Here is a 13380-nt window from a genome sequence, read left to right as displayed (position 1 = left end):
ACAGGAAAAAAAATGCTTACTGTGGAGATCAGTGTGCACCTTCTGTGTAGGAATATAAACAGAAACCACAATGGAATTCCAGAGTGAAGGACCATTAAATACTGAATTCAGATACTTCCGATGAATATAGAGAGGAAAAGAAAACTAGTGATTGTTACATGAGCAGTTTTCCATGAGAAATGACCAAGACATAGATGCAACTTTACACTGCAATGATGTATGTCCCGAGAGTAGTCATCAGTGCAATTTGCAGGAGTTCATCAGACAGTAATTACATGTCTAGTAAGGGATGGAGAGAATCTGTTTACATTCAAAAGGAGAAATGTCTTGTTAATTAGATTAACTCGGAACTGGTGAGCTACTGTATAGCTATCTGTGAAACCAGGGAATGGGACTTATTGGAGAGATTACTAGTGTTTTGGCAGCGATGATTATATGCCACCATTTACAGATTTGCCCTTGTAAGAATTATTTGTTCATTTAAATGTCTGTGGAACTTGCCATTTCAGTGCACTTTTATTTCCAGTGTTGAAAGCAGCTTTCATTTTGGGCAAGGATTGAAGCCAGTAGATGAAAAACAAATTGTCTGCCCACTGCTGTAAAAGGATGAACATATAACCCAGTTCGTCACTAAACTGACCTCAATTCTGGTGAGCAGTTGTTAGCTGATATTCAGCTAAAAATATACTAGTGAGGTAAATAGTCAGGGTGGAATTTTCATTCTCTTAACAATCAGGATGTGAAATATTCAATATATTTAACCTTAGGCTTCCACTTCTTTTCTTTGTGCCTCTTCCCAGCAGCTACTAACCTTTGCTTCTACTATTTCCTTTTTTTTTATGTTGAGTGAGACAGACCTTACCACTTACCCAAACTTTATTAGAGGTTTTGCACAACTTCCTGGTATATGACTCCAATATATACTATAGTTCTGGGTTTCAAACCTGCACTGTGTAGCTACTTTTCCCAGAAGCCTCAAGCTGCTTCCTGTAAGGGCATCCAGAAACAGGGGCCTAAAAAGGACAAAAGTAGAAGAGAGGGAGGCAAGTGCTGACCAAAAGCCATAGTCCCTTTCTCCTGCTACCATATCCACTGGATCCGCCACTGTTTGTGTAACTGGCTAATCTTGATGGTATTTGACAACCTAGGACAAGCATCCCAAGGGTTATAACTTGAACAGATCCTGTTTTTATTCCCCTAGGATTGGAAAGGAAGAGGCTCCTCTGCAGTATGTTCTAAAACAACATTATTTTCCTAAGAAATTGATCAGTATGTGTAACTTGTAGATGGGACTCCCTCATTTCTCTCACCCTGACCCTACTAATCAGAGGCTTGTTTTCCTTTCCATTGGCTAGTCCCACATACTGATGTTGGATGTGAGACAAGTTTGTGCCTGAAATCAGTCATAATGATGATTGGTCTGACATAGACCTAAACAAAAAAAAATGTGCTAATTAAGTGTGGTGAAAATACAGATTCTGTTTAGCAGGGAAGAATTTTTTCTTTAGAGTTCTTCAAAGCTCAAAAAATGTGAGACCTTGTTGGTAATTAAAAATATTCATCAGAGTAAGCAATTCTTTGAGCGGGGGGAGAGAAGGAGAGGTTAGGTCAGTTCCAATACAAGTTAGGTTGATTGTGGAGATTTTTCACAGCACCAGGTGGCCAGTTCAGAGTACCTTGCAGTGTTTCCACACCCAAGTGTAAACACTACTATAGTGCTCGTCTTAAAGGGAGAAATTGGCAGACAACTTCTGGGATGAATGTCTCTGATCTCCCTATGCTAATGAGCTGACAGAGCAACTATAGTTCCTCAAACAAGCTAAAACCCCCACCAGCGAAAATCTCTTTACTTGCATTTTATTACACGATGGTCCAATTGGTTAAATATCCAGACTTAATAGCTGAGTATTGTGACATGTTAGTAATTCATTTTGTCACTGTGAATAAACCCAACACTACAGTGTACATAAAAATGTGGTTTTATGGCTGCTTTATGATTATTAGATGGCTGCTTGTCAAACTGTTTGCACACACTGAAAATAATCTGAGGTGTTGAATCAAACCCAATAGCTGAGAAGTAATGAATTTCATAATCTTCATAAGCAGTGCTGCATGAAGTAGATTAGATATTAAAGGAAGTTATTCATAAAATGTTATGGCCATAAGCAAGAAGATTTAGTTTTCACTGCATGGACCAAATGAGAGGTAATAATGTCCTTCTTAGGAAGGAAGTCCATGTAGTACCTTGCCATCTAATCTACAAACATGAATTTGAAAGGCTGTGTTAATCTGCTGTGTCAGTGGAATGAAGAAAGCCATTAGGGCAGATGGATGTGTTTGTGGGGAAACAGTGAAGGTTTTTTTTATTCAACATATTAATTTTTCTCCTCTATCCCTCTATATCCCACAATATTTAAAGTGCAAATATTCTGAATGCAAATATTCTGAATGAAAGGTATCTGCTTCCCTTCCATCTGACAAAGACCTGTAACTAGAAAGGGCTTCAAGGACTGAGTTATTTGATTCTTTCCCACTATTGTAAAAGAAAAGCATAATTCACTAGTGTCACTGCTCAAATATGAAAAGCTTTAAAAATAAAGGCCCTGTCTAATTAATAGTTTAAATTACTGTGTGATAAGTGGTTCTGTTCTGTCTTCCCAGTTCACCTGCTCAAAACACTGTAGGTACTTACTAGAGCATGTAAGTTTCTCTCTACTTCCTAATTTTTTGGAGGATGAATGACATGCGGCCTCTCGAGTGAAAGGGATTTAAGGTAATCATGAGGTTATATCTAGTCTTGGCTCTCTGAAAAACACCTAACTTTGTCATCTGAAATGAAATGTTTACAAAAGCCATCGGTACATGTGTGACTTAGTGGATGTGGATGGGAAAGAGCTGTTAAACTGCTTTCAAATGAATAGGTACAGTGATCTTATATTCCAGTTGCAAAACATTTTTTTTTAGCATCCACAAAATATCAGTGCTAGAACTGGAATATGATTCTAAGCAAGAGGTCTGCCTCTTTGGAATCTGAAAAGCTCAAGAGAGCTTATTTTGAGTCCATTTGGGAACACCTACACAGCAGGGCTAAAGTCGAATTAAGCAATACAACTTCAGCTATGTCAATTGCGTAGCTTAAGTCAAAATGACTTAATTTGGCTTTTGGTGCTGTCTACATAGCAGGAAGTTGAATGAGGGTTACCGTGTTTTTGGGTCAACTGAAAACTGTCATCTTACCAACTATTGCAATAGTTTATAATCGATAGATGCATTTTATCTGTGAAACAAATATTCACAACCACTTTTTAACTTCAAAAAAGCAGTCATGTAGCACTGTAAAGACTAACCAAATAGTTTATTAGGTGATGAACTTTCGTGGGGCAGACCCACTTCTTCAGATGGGTCTGTCCCATGAAAGCTCATCACCTAATAAACGATCTTGTTAGTCTGAGCTTGGTAAAACAAAAAAGGACCTTAAAGACTAACATGGCTACATCTCTGACTTCAGTCATACATGATTTTATGTACTTAGTTCATTTTGAAATAAAGCCATAACTGTGGACACATGATGGCTGTGTCTAGACTGGCAAGTTTTTCCAGAAAATCAGCCGCTTTTCTGGAAAAACTTGCCAACTGTCTACACTGGCCACTTGAATTTCTGGAAAAGCACTGATGATCTCATGTAAGATTGTCAGTGCTTTTCCGGAAATACTATGCTGCTCCAGTTGGGGCAAAAGGGCCAGTGTAGACAGCACAGTAGTGTTTTCCGCAAAAAAGCCCCGATCGCGAAAATGGCGATCGGGGCTTTTTTGCGGAAAAGCGCGTCTAGATTGGCCACGGACGCTTTTCCGCAAAAAGTGCTTTTGTGGAAAAGCGTCCTGCCAATCTAGACGTGCTTTTCCGAAAATGCTTTTAACGGAAAACTTTTCATTTTAAAAGAATTTTTGGAAAATCATGCCAGTCTAGATGTAGCCGATTAGTGTTATTACAGCTAGAAAAATTACTCATCTTAAAAATTCCTCCTTAGCTTCAGCAACCAAACTCCACATAAAGTGGAAAAGTTTAGTGTGAAGTGTTGGACCTGACTTAAATCCACAGACTTCAGCATGATTTTTTGTTTTGAGTAAAGAGACACTGTGAAAATCAAATGATTGAGTTCCAATAGAATATTCATTGAGTTAAGTAGCAACATAAACAGAATTTAAAAAAAACCATAAAAATAGTTGATGTAAAATCTTTGATGAAATCCTGGCCCCACAGAAGTCAGTGAGTGTTTTGTTATTGATTTCAGTGTGACCAGGTTTTCGCTCTGTTTCTCTATTAAGAATTCCCTAGTATGCTTTTGGATGCTATAAAGTGAATAATAATGACCCCACTACTGCTCGAATCTATTTTTGATTTGACTGAAGAGTGGTTAAAAAAATATTCCAAACATCTTCCACTTCTCTCTGTGCAGCAACCTTTCCCTTTTTTTAATAGCAAAGCATATTTAGTCAAGCAGAGAATGATATCTGAGAGACAGCTCTCCTGTTGTTTATGGTTAATTTTAGTGCAAGCGCTGTAAGACTGTCCATCAGACACAGCACACTTTTGTTATCCATAAACATGAAGCCCCTCAAAAGTATTAAAGAACCAAAGTGACAATAGTTTGTACCCACATTATATTGGATACATTCTTTTTTCTACCTTGCTCTTAAAATATATACGTATATTCAGATCTGTGGATGAAAGCTATTTAAATGCAATTTAACACTTTAGTCTAAATTACTTTTTCAGACAGTCTTGTAGCATGTTTGAAAATGTTCTTTTGCTGGATTTACAAGACCAATAAGCATCTGAATCTGAGATTTGCTATATTTGTTAATATCATTCAGAAGATTACCCTATAGAATCTCAAATAGGCTTGTATTCATACAAATGAGCTTGTTCATTTTCCCCATCTCACCCCTTTAATCCCAAAATTTTCAGTAGTCAATATAATCATGGTTTTGATCTTCTGAGGGAGTCATTAAAATCATTGCAGGATATTCAACCACACACATTTGTTAACACTGCAAAATCTCTCTGTATTCAGATGATGATTTCTGGTCAATCTGAACATATCTGGTCTAGTCTTGCTGGAGTTGGTTGAGAAATTTGCATCTCTGGCTGTAATATGATTTAGGCAATGTAAAAGTTGATGCTAACAGCAAATATATACTGGAGTTCAGCTGTGAGAAGTAAGATGTATTTAGCCCATGGTAAAAAAAACATTACTTTTATTAATTGCCATATGCATTTTATTGCATTTATGTATTGATACGTGTCATGAGGCTATTCCTTGTGGCATAAAATGACATCTCTTGAATAATATTAATGAGAACTTGAAACCAAGTGGGGAAATTTTGGATTAGTACTGTACTGCCAATGTGTTTACATAAATCAAGTTATAAATCACTTGTTTCTTTCCTTCACCCCATTTCCCCACTATTCCCACTCCCAGACTGTTGGTTTATTCTCTCTGCATTTATTTCTACATGCTAGCGTGTAATGAGGACACCCATAATCTGATTCTGTTTCACTGGAAAGAAAAATGTTTTCCTCACCAATCAGCAATATTTAGTGCAGTTCTACTCAGGAAGAAAGATTGCAAACTACTTACTGTACTAGGGGTCAACACTTACTGTTCTTCAATAATTGTATCAAATTTACTTACCCTTCTACAAGTAAGAAGCCTTTTCCTGTCTTCTAATGTACAGCCCTGAAAAGTCAATCTGCGACTTGTGACTAAAACTTAATTCCTTTTTTGTACATCATCACCAGTAATAGAAGTTTTAAAAAACAAGTTATGCCCTCAGTGATACCACTGTGCAAGCCTTTTGCCTTCAGTGGGCTTCTACTGATGTAATCCTTTGGACCCTCTGTTAAACTCTTAATTTGTTGGTTCTGTTCATTTGTGCATGTCAACAAGTTCACTTCTTATCAGAGTTAGTTCTGCAGGACAAACAAGATTTAAAAAAGTTACTTAAAAATAAACCCAAAGATCTGTTAGATGAGCCAGTATTATGTTTCAGAGCACTTGATACTTAATTTAAAGAATTGCAGAAGAGGGCAGTTTTGGCAAACCACTCTCTGGAGAATTTTGAAAAATCCAAGATGACTGAGATAATACTGAAGGTATTCTGACTGGATCAGTCAAATGACCAGCCCATGAGATGCATTAGAGCTGTTCTTCACTGCTCTCCTGATGGTGAAAAGCTGCCTTACTTCACCCACAACATGTGTCCTAGATCCTTGGGTAACAGGGCTGCCATAGTGGCTTCTGCACCTCTTTCTCCACTCTGTGGCAAAATCAGCACAGCTTAAAGTATGATAGCCTAATGTCACCTCACACTAAGTGCTCCTTGACAGTGCAGGATCTGGGCCCAAGAATCTCTTGTCCTTCCTCATGGAAGAAAGATAATAAATACCAGTCATCCTTGCTCTCCCTTCCCTTTTTTCTATTGACAAGCTTGTTTCTTTCCTAGCTTCACTCTCTGCCACCCTGGTTCACCCCCATCATTCCCTTCTTTTGTTCTCGCTTTCACACTGTGGAGTGATGCTGGTAGAACTCTCAAGGCCCGGCTGAATTCCTCCATGAGAATCTCATGGCGTTCTTCCTCAGTGCTGTCCTCTTGCCAGCTATTTGCAGTGTTGTTGTAGCTATGCTGGCCCGGCAGCTTAGAGACACAAGGTGGGTGAGGCAATATCTTTTACTGGACCAATTTCTATTGGTGAAAGAGACAAGCTTTCAGGCTACACGAAGCTTGTCTGTTTCACCAACAGAAACTGGTCCAGTAAAAGACACTGCTTTGTCTATCTTGAGTGTCTAATCTTCCTAGCTTCTCCAGCTTAATTGAATCCTATGCCCTCTGGTGATTGGCCACCTTTGACTCAGTCCTCAGACCTCTCCTCTTCACCTCTATTTCTTTCTTCACACAGGATCTTACAAACTTCTTCTAAGAAAAAATTGACATGAGACTTTTATCTGCTTAAATCTTGCTTATCTTTCTCTCCTACCCCTGCCAGATGTAAAAGTTTCTTAGCTGCTCCTCCTCTAACCCCTCTACTTGCTCTACTGACCCGATCAAATCTCCTTATCACCCTCACACCTACTCTTATTCTCTCCCCTACACTTTCCTTAACTTCTTACTCTCCCCCTCATAGTATAAGCATACTTTAGTGTTTCCTGGTTTTAAAACCCTTCATTAGGTCCCATTTGGCCTCAATATTCTATGTCATCTCTAAGCTCATTGATCTGGGCTGTTTGCAATCATTCATTGAAATTCCTGTTCTCCAATTTCATCCCAAATCTATTCCAGTCCTGCTTGTATCGCTAGCACGCCTCTAAAACTGCTCTTGCCCAACTGTCTAATGATCTCTTCCTGGCCAAAGATCAAAGCCAGTACACTATCAGGGTCCTTGCGCTGTCGGCCACTTTCAGCATTTAACCTGGTGCTTCTCCTGACATCTCATCTTCCCTTGCCTTCCATAACTCTGTCCTCTTCTGGTTCACCACCTACCTCTTGAATAACTTCTTCAGTGTGTTCTTCAGAGGATCCTTCTCATTCTTCCCCCACCTTCACTTATTTGTGGGGTTTCTCAGCATTCTGTCTTCGGTCCCCTTTTTCTCCCACTCCATCCTATCTCTGCATAATCTAATCTAGGGATTCTCAGCAGGGTCTGCAGGTCCCTGAGTGGCTGTGACTGGTACTCCTTTCTTTTCATGTGCATGTATATTTAGACCTGCCTCTGGACTTTCCACTACATGCATCTGACAAAGTGGGTCTTTGCCCACGAAAGCTTATGCTTCAATACATCTGTTAGCCTATGAAGTGCCACAGGACTTCTTGTTTATACAGGTTCAGACTAACATGGCTACCCCTCTGATACATGCTTAGTTTCTATCTCCCTCTACCTGGCTCACCTTCCAATTCTAGTTTGAGGGGATAGGACCTCACCCTTGAGTACAGCCCAGGCTGTCCCTTAAAGGGGCAATACGTTCTTTTCTCTTCTGTCTCTCTCCATCACACACAGCTCTGTCAGCCCTCTCAGTAGCAATTTCTACATGAACTATCTCAGAACTCTGGTATTTCACATCTGTTTTGATGGTAACTAAAATATAAGGGAAGATGCATTTGTGCATAGGGGCCACACTGTCGCTTTATTCCAGCTTTCTTGAAACTTAGGAATAGTGATATAAAATTAGCTTTATTTACCTGCTTTACAAGAGACTAAGTGGTATCTAGATGGATTTATTTTTAACCTTTTTGAAATGGACACTGAAAACTTTTTAGTGTATTTCACTGAAATTTGTGGTCTGGAACTTTTGAATGAGCAGGGAAAAAATTGCATCAGAACATTTTTTGTCAAGAAACTTTCAGTTCTGGAATTAGACAATCACTTATATTGATTATTAAATTATCCCTTAAGCATTCTGAAACAAAATGAATGATTGAACTGAATATATCATCCCCACCCCAGTTTCCTGTGTACCAATCTCTGAACCCTTAATATTTTGACTTCTATAAACATATGCTGTTGTGCTCGTGTTCTTTAACATAGCTGAAACCTGAGACATTGGAATATTTTATCAGGATGTATGTTACAAGAATGAACTATGGAAAAGAGATGGAAAGAAGATCATCCTGTGGAATATGTATCTATGAAATAGTATTTTGCAATAAGTTTGCTGGGCATTTTGAGAAGTATTGCTGTGTAAATCTGTAGATGATTGCCTATGATGCTACTTTCCATACAGCTAGACAGCCCACAACAGATGATGCTGAATGCATCATGAATTACTGCTCTGGTGCATTCACTGCAGGTCTCAACATAATATCAAATTAAAAATAAACTTATAAGCCACCCTCAGTGATGGTGCTGAAAGATTTTTATGTTCTAACATTTCCCTAATGTCCTTGTGGATTATTTTGTGCCATTTTTAAACACATACATATTTTTTCTCCTCTTTGTCTGAGTCATGCCTACTAATATTTATGAAACCCTGTTGGGGTCCCAAGAATTATAGACGCTTTTATTTCAGTGAATCATCAAGTGTATAGAATGTGTCATATCCTTCAAAGCAGCAGGTTTATTTCCACAGCTTGGATATTTTACCCATACTGAGAAACAGCATCATATCACTTAGCCATAGTTTTTTTTTTTATCCCTTTCAATCATTAGGACACCATTTCATGCATATCAACCTGATCTCACAGACTCATTTCTTCCTATTCTTCAATCAGCATGTTGCTCCTGCTCCTTAAATATTAAGCATTTATGCTGGCTCCCCTGTTCTCATTCCCTGTCGGTTCTACTTCATGCCTGGAATAGCCTTCCCTGCCTGTCTGCACTGCAAAAGTTCCTTAGCTCTTTTCGTATCCCATACACAAAATCTGGCTGCCTGTCTTGGTCCTTACTTTAGTCTAATCCTTTCTCCAAAACACAGAAAATCCTGATCCCTGAGTTTTCCTACCTCAGGTTGGACCACCCAAAGCCAGAACCCTGGGGACCTGACCGATCCCGAAGGGGAGGATTTGCTGGACCGGGGAGGTCTCTTCTCCTGTGCTAAACCACTGCCTGTTTTCCACCCAAGCTTGGGATCCAGCCCGCCATGCTGCTTCCTGGTCACTCCCTGGGCCAGAGTACTCTAGGACTCCAGCTGGGGCTGTGTAGCCAGACAGGAACCCCCACCCGTAACATCCATTTTTGCTTTCCTGGAGCATGCAGGGCGCACAGAGCAGTAAAAGCCTTGAACAGAAGGTCCAGGCTGCTGTGACCCTGAATGGCTGTAAACAGAGATATGCCAATTGCTGACCAAGAGGCTGCCAAGGAGTGCCCTTGACTGAAACCCATATTGATACGAACACACATCCGTCCGCGGGGGGAGGAATCTCTCGCCCAGTAAAAAAATGTCTAGTACTCACAATTTAGTTCTCTTGCAAGTGTAAATTAAGTTGAAACTTGCTTGTAAGAACTGGCGCCACAAAAATGGACCGGTACAATTTGGCATCTTAGATAAGAAAGAGGATACGGGCCCCTATGGGTATAAAGATGGGTCCAGCAGCACATTTACTTTGAGTGTCAATCTACCATCTATCTGCTGGTCGGGTTAGGCATTTGACCTCCCGAGGTTCCATGGGGACGCCCACCTCGTATTCGTCCTTCCTAGGAATTGAGGGACCGGCCCTGGCTTGACCCTGTGGAGTTGAGAGGCACAGAAGAGGATAAAAATTGTACCTGGATGTGGTCCTTTGTCTTAAGTGTACACATAGACTTAGAGCTCTTTAAAGATTAAACTGTCACTTGGTACCATTACTTCTATTTTCTATCTTTATTTTCTTTGTAACCATTTTAAGATCTTTATTTGCTAGCAGTTAAGAAATAGAGGAATAGCCATTGTAACCATATGATTTATAAGCTTGTTTAATAAACCTGTAACTGTTTGGCTGTGTCTACACTGGCATGAATTTCCGGAAATGCTTAAAACGGAATACTATACCATTTTCAGTTTTTCCGTAAAAGGAGCATCTACATTGGCAGGCTGCTTTTCCGGAAAAGCCCTTTTCCCGGAAAAGCGTCTGTGGCCAATGTAGACGCACTTTTCCGGAAAAGACTACTGGGCTGTCTACACTGGCCCTTTTCTGGAACAGTGTTCCGGAATAAGGACTTATGCCCAAGCGGGAGCAGAATAGTTTTTCCGGAATAGCGGCTGATTTTGTACAGTAGAGCATCATTGCTTTTCTGGAAATTCAAGGGCCAGTGTAGATAGCTCGCAGCTTATTCCGGAAAAGCGATTGATTTTCCGGAATAAGTGGCCCAGTGTAGACCCAGCCTTTAAGTTTTAACCTGACTCCTTCAGTTGCTGTAACAGAACCAAGCACAATTTAAAAGAACTTCAGCCGGTCATAAGGGACAGGTATAGGAAGAGCTTGGGCGTTTTGGATCGTGTCACTCCCAGGTGACAGATCCGTTGGGGCATCTCTCAGTCTTCCCTAGACTGCCTGCTGCGAAGGGATCCTGTATCCTAGCAGCTGAAATCTGAGATGTAATAAGCTCTCCCTATAAACTCTGGGGCGTCTGTCAGCCTGTTGGCCGCCCTCCGCGACGGGACCCCGGTCCTAGCGGTAAAGGCACGGACGTTAAACCTTTTCTCGGTAACACACACACACACACACACACACACACACACTGGCTTGACCATCGGCTGACAGGCTGGAGCTCCCTGTCTACCAGTGGGGGGGGGGGGAGCGGGTGGAGCTGTGCAGCCACTGCTGGCCTTCTGCTACAGCCCGGCTGTCACCACGGCCAGATTTCCCTACTGAGCAGCCTGCACCCCCTCCCCCCGCACACACACAGCTCCCAGCTGAGTCGCCATCTCCCCTCCCCGTCCTGCTGCATTTCTGCCTCATGACCAGATCTCCCTGTACCTGGACCCTGTGGTCAAAGAACATCTGCGGTCCTGCTGGCCCATGGATGTTGCCGGACCAGAGAGTCCTGGTTGAGGGAGGTACAACCTGTAGCCTTTGCACATTCTACTTAAAGCAGGAGTTTTTGCATTTGTTCAGCATCTTAGTAGATTGAGAGCTAAAGGAGCACCTTGCCTTCCGTTTCATAGCCTGTACCACTCCATGGATGCATTCTCTCACACAGCATTGCTATAGTGTTTACAGCATGGAAATGTGTTCCTCTAGAGCAGTAGTGTCTACAGCTGACTGGAAAATGCTACAAACTTGCTGAGAAAAAAACTCGTAACCAATGTCAGTTCTGTAAAGCCAGGATTCATGGAAATCTTCCATTTTAATTTTCACCCAAATGTTTGGGTTTCATTTTTCATCAAAACATTGGAAATTTTAAAAAGAAATGAAAATTATCTAGGAAAATGTTCATTGGGGGAAAAAGCCATTTTTCCCCCTCTCCCCTCCCCCCCCCCCATCCCCACTGAATAAAATATTTTAGCCAGCTCTTCTAGATGCATTTTAATGCAATAAGAATTCTATCTTAGGGTGGTGTTTTATATCATCCACTTTTCTCATCTGTTTTGTTCTCTCTTTCTTTTCTTTCTGCTCCCCTGTGTGGAGACAGGAAAAAGGGAATAAGGGAATTTGTGTGCAGCCATCTTAGTCTTGTTAGCAAGAGAGCAAGAGTCAGGCTAAGTTTGTAGCCTGACAACACGAGAGCTGTAATAAGATGCCTTCGCGTCTCTCCTCTATACGGAGATAAGGATAGAATGCTGACTGACAGGGACCTTGATATAAGGAGCATCTGGGTGGAACTAAAATAACTGTTAGCCATTGGTGTTTGTAATGGGAAGGAGACTAATTGTTTAATGTTATTATATGTAACTGACAGTATATAAACTGCTTCATAATTGTTTGTATTTGAAGATCTGCCTCGGGCTCTCCCCTCCCCCCCAGTCTCAATCAGTTTTTCCCTTGCTGCAGCTTGTAATAAAACTGCTTCTGGCTACTTGTTGCTTACAAGCAGCGTGAAGACAATGTTTTCTTCCACACCTGCATATGCTCCTCTGCTTAGTCCACTTCTCCGTTTCCTCTTCATGTGATCCCGTTACCTATACCACCTCTCTCCCTTCACATGTTCCTGAGGTGTGGTTTCTTCTTTTTCATGACATGCTGCTCAGTCATCTGCTCCAATTCTTTCCATGCTCCATTGGACACCGTTCCTTGTTGCCTCATATTTTGCAACCCTGCACATTGTGCTCTCTTGCAAGTAGCTGGAACGCGCAGTCTCTACTGGTGGCTCTGGTTCTTGAGTGCTTCTGTTTTCTCCTCATTTCATCTGCCTCTGCAGGCCTCCAGAAAGAAATATTTTAGATGTAGGGTACAAACAGTTAGAAACCAGTAAAAAACCAGCACCATCTGACCACCTGTGTGTCCACAAATTATCACAATTGAAAAATAATGGTTTCTTCACCTAAGATGCCAAGAAAACAAGCCATTACCACTGTGAATCAGGCAGTGGTGTTCTCTATCACGTGGATGTTCTCATGACAAACCACAAATGCCCAAATCCTTAGAAGTCATTCTGAGTCTTTTGTATTTTAGTGTTTTAGGTGAAACTTGCTTTTAATGGCCCTCTAGGTTCCTGCGATGGCTAACACAACTGCTGATTCTTCCTCGCTCTTCAGGAGGACAGATTTTGAGAGCGCAGTAAACATTAGACACATTGGCATGATTTTCTGAAAATGCTTTTAACGGAAAACTTTTCCATTAAAAGCATTTTCAGAAAAGCACGTCTAGATTGGCAGGATGCTTTTCCACAAAAGCACTTTTTGCGGAAAAGCGTCCGTGGCCAATCTAGACGTGCTTTTCCGCAAAAAAGCCCTGATTGCCATTTTCA

Source organism: Pelodiscus sinensis, chromosome 7 (assembly GCF_052426305.1).
Source record: "Pelodiscus sinensis isolate ZL-2025 chromosome 7, ASM5242630v1, whole genome shotgun sequence".
NCBI classification, from domain to species: Eukaryota; Metazoa; Chordata; order Testudines; family Trionychidae; genus Pelodiscus; species Pelodiscus sinensis.
Note: the sequence above shows the minus strand (reverse complement) of the source record.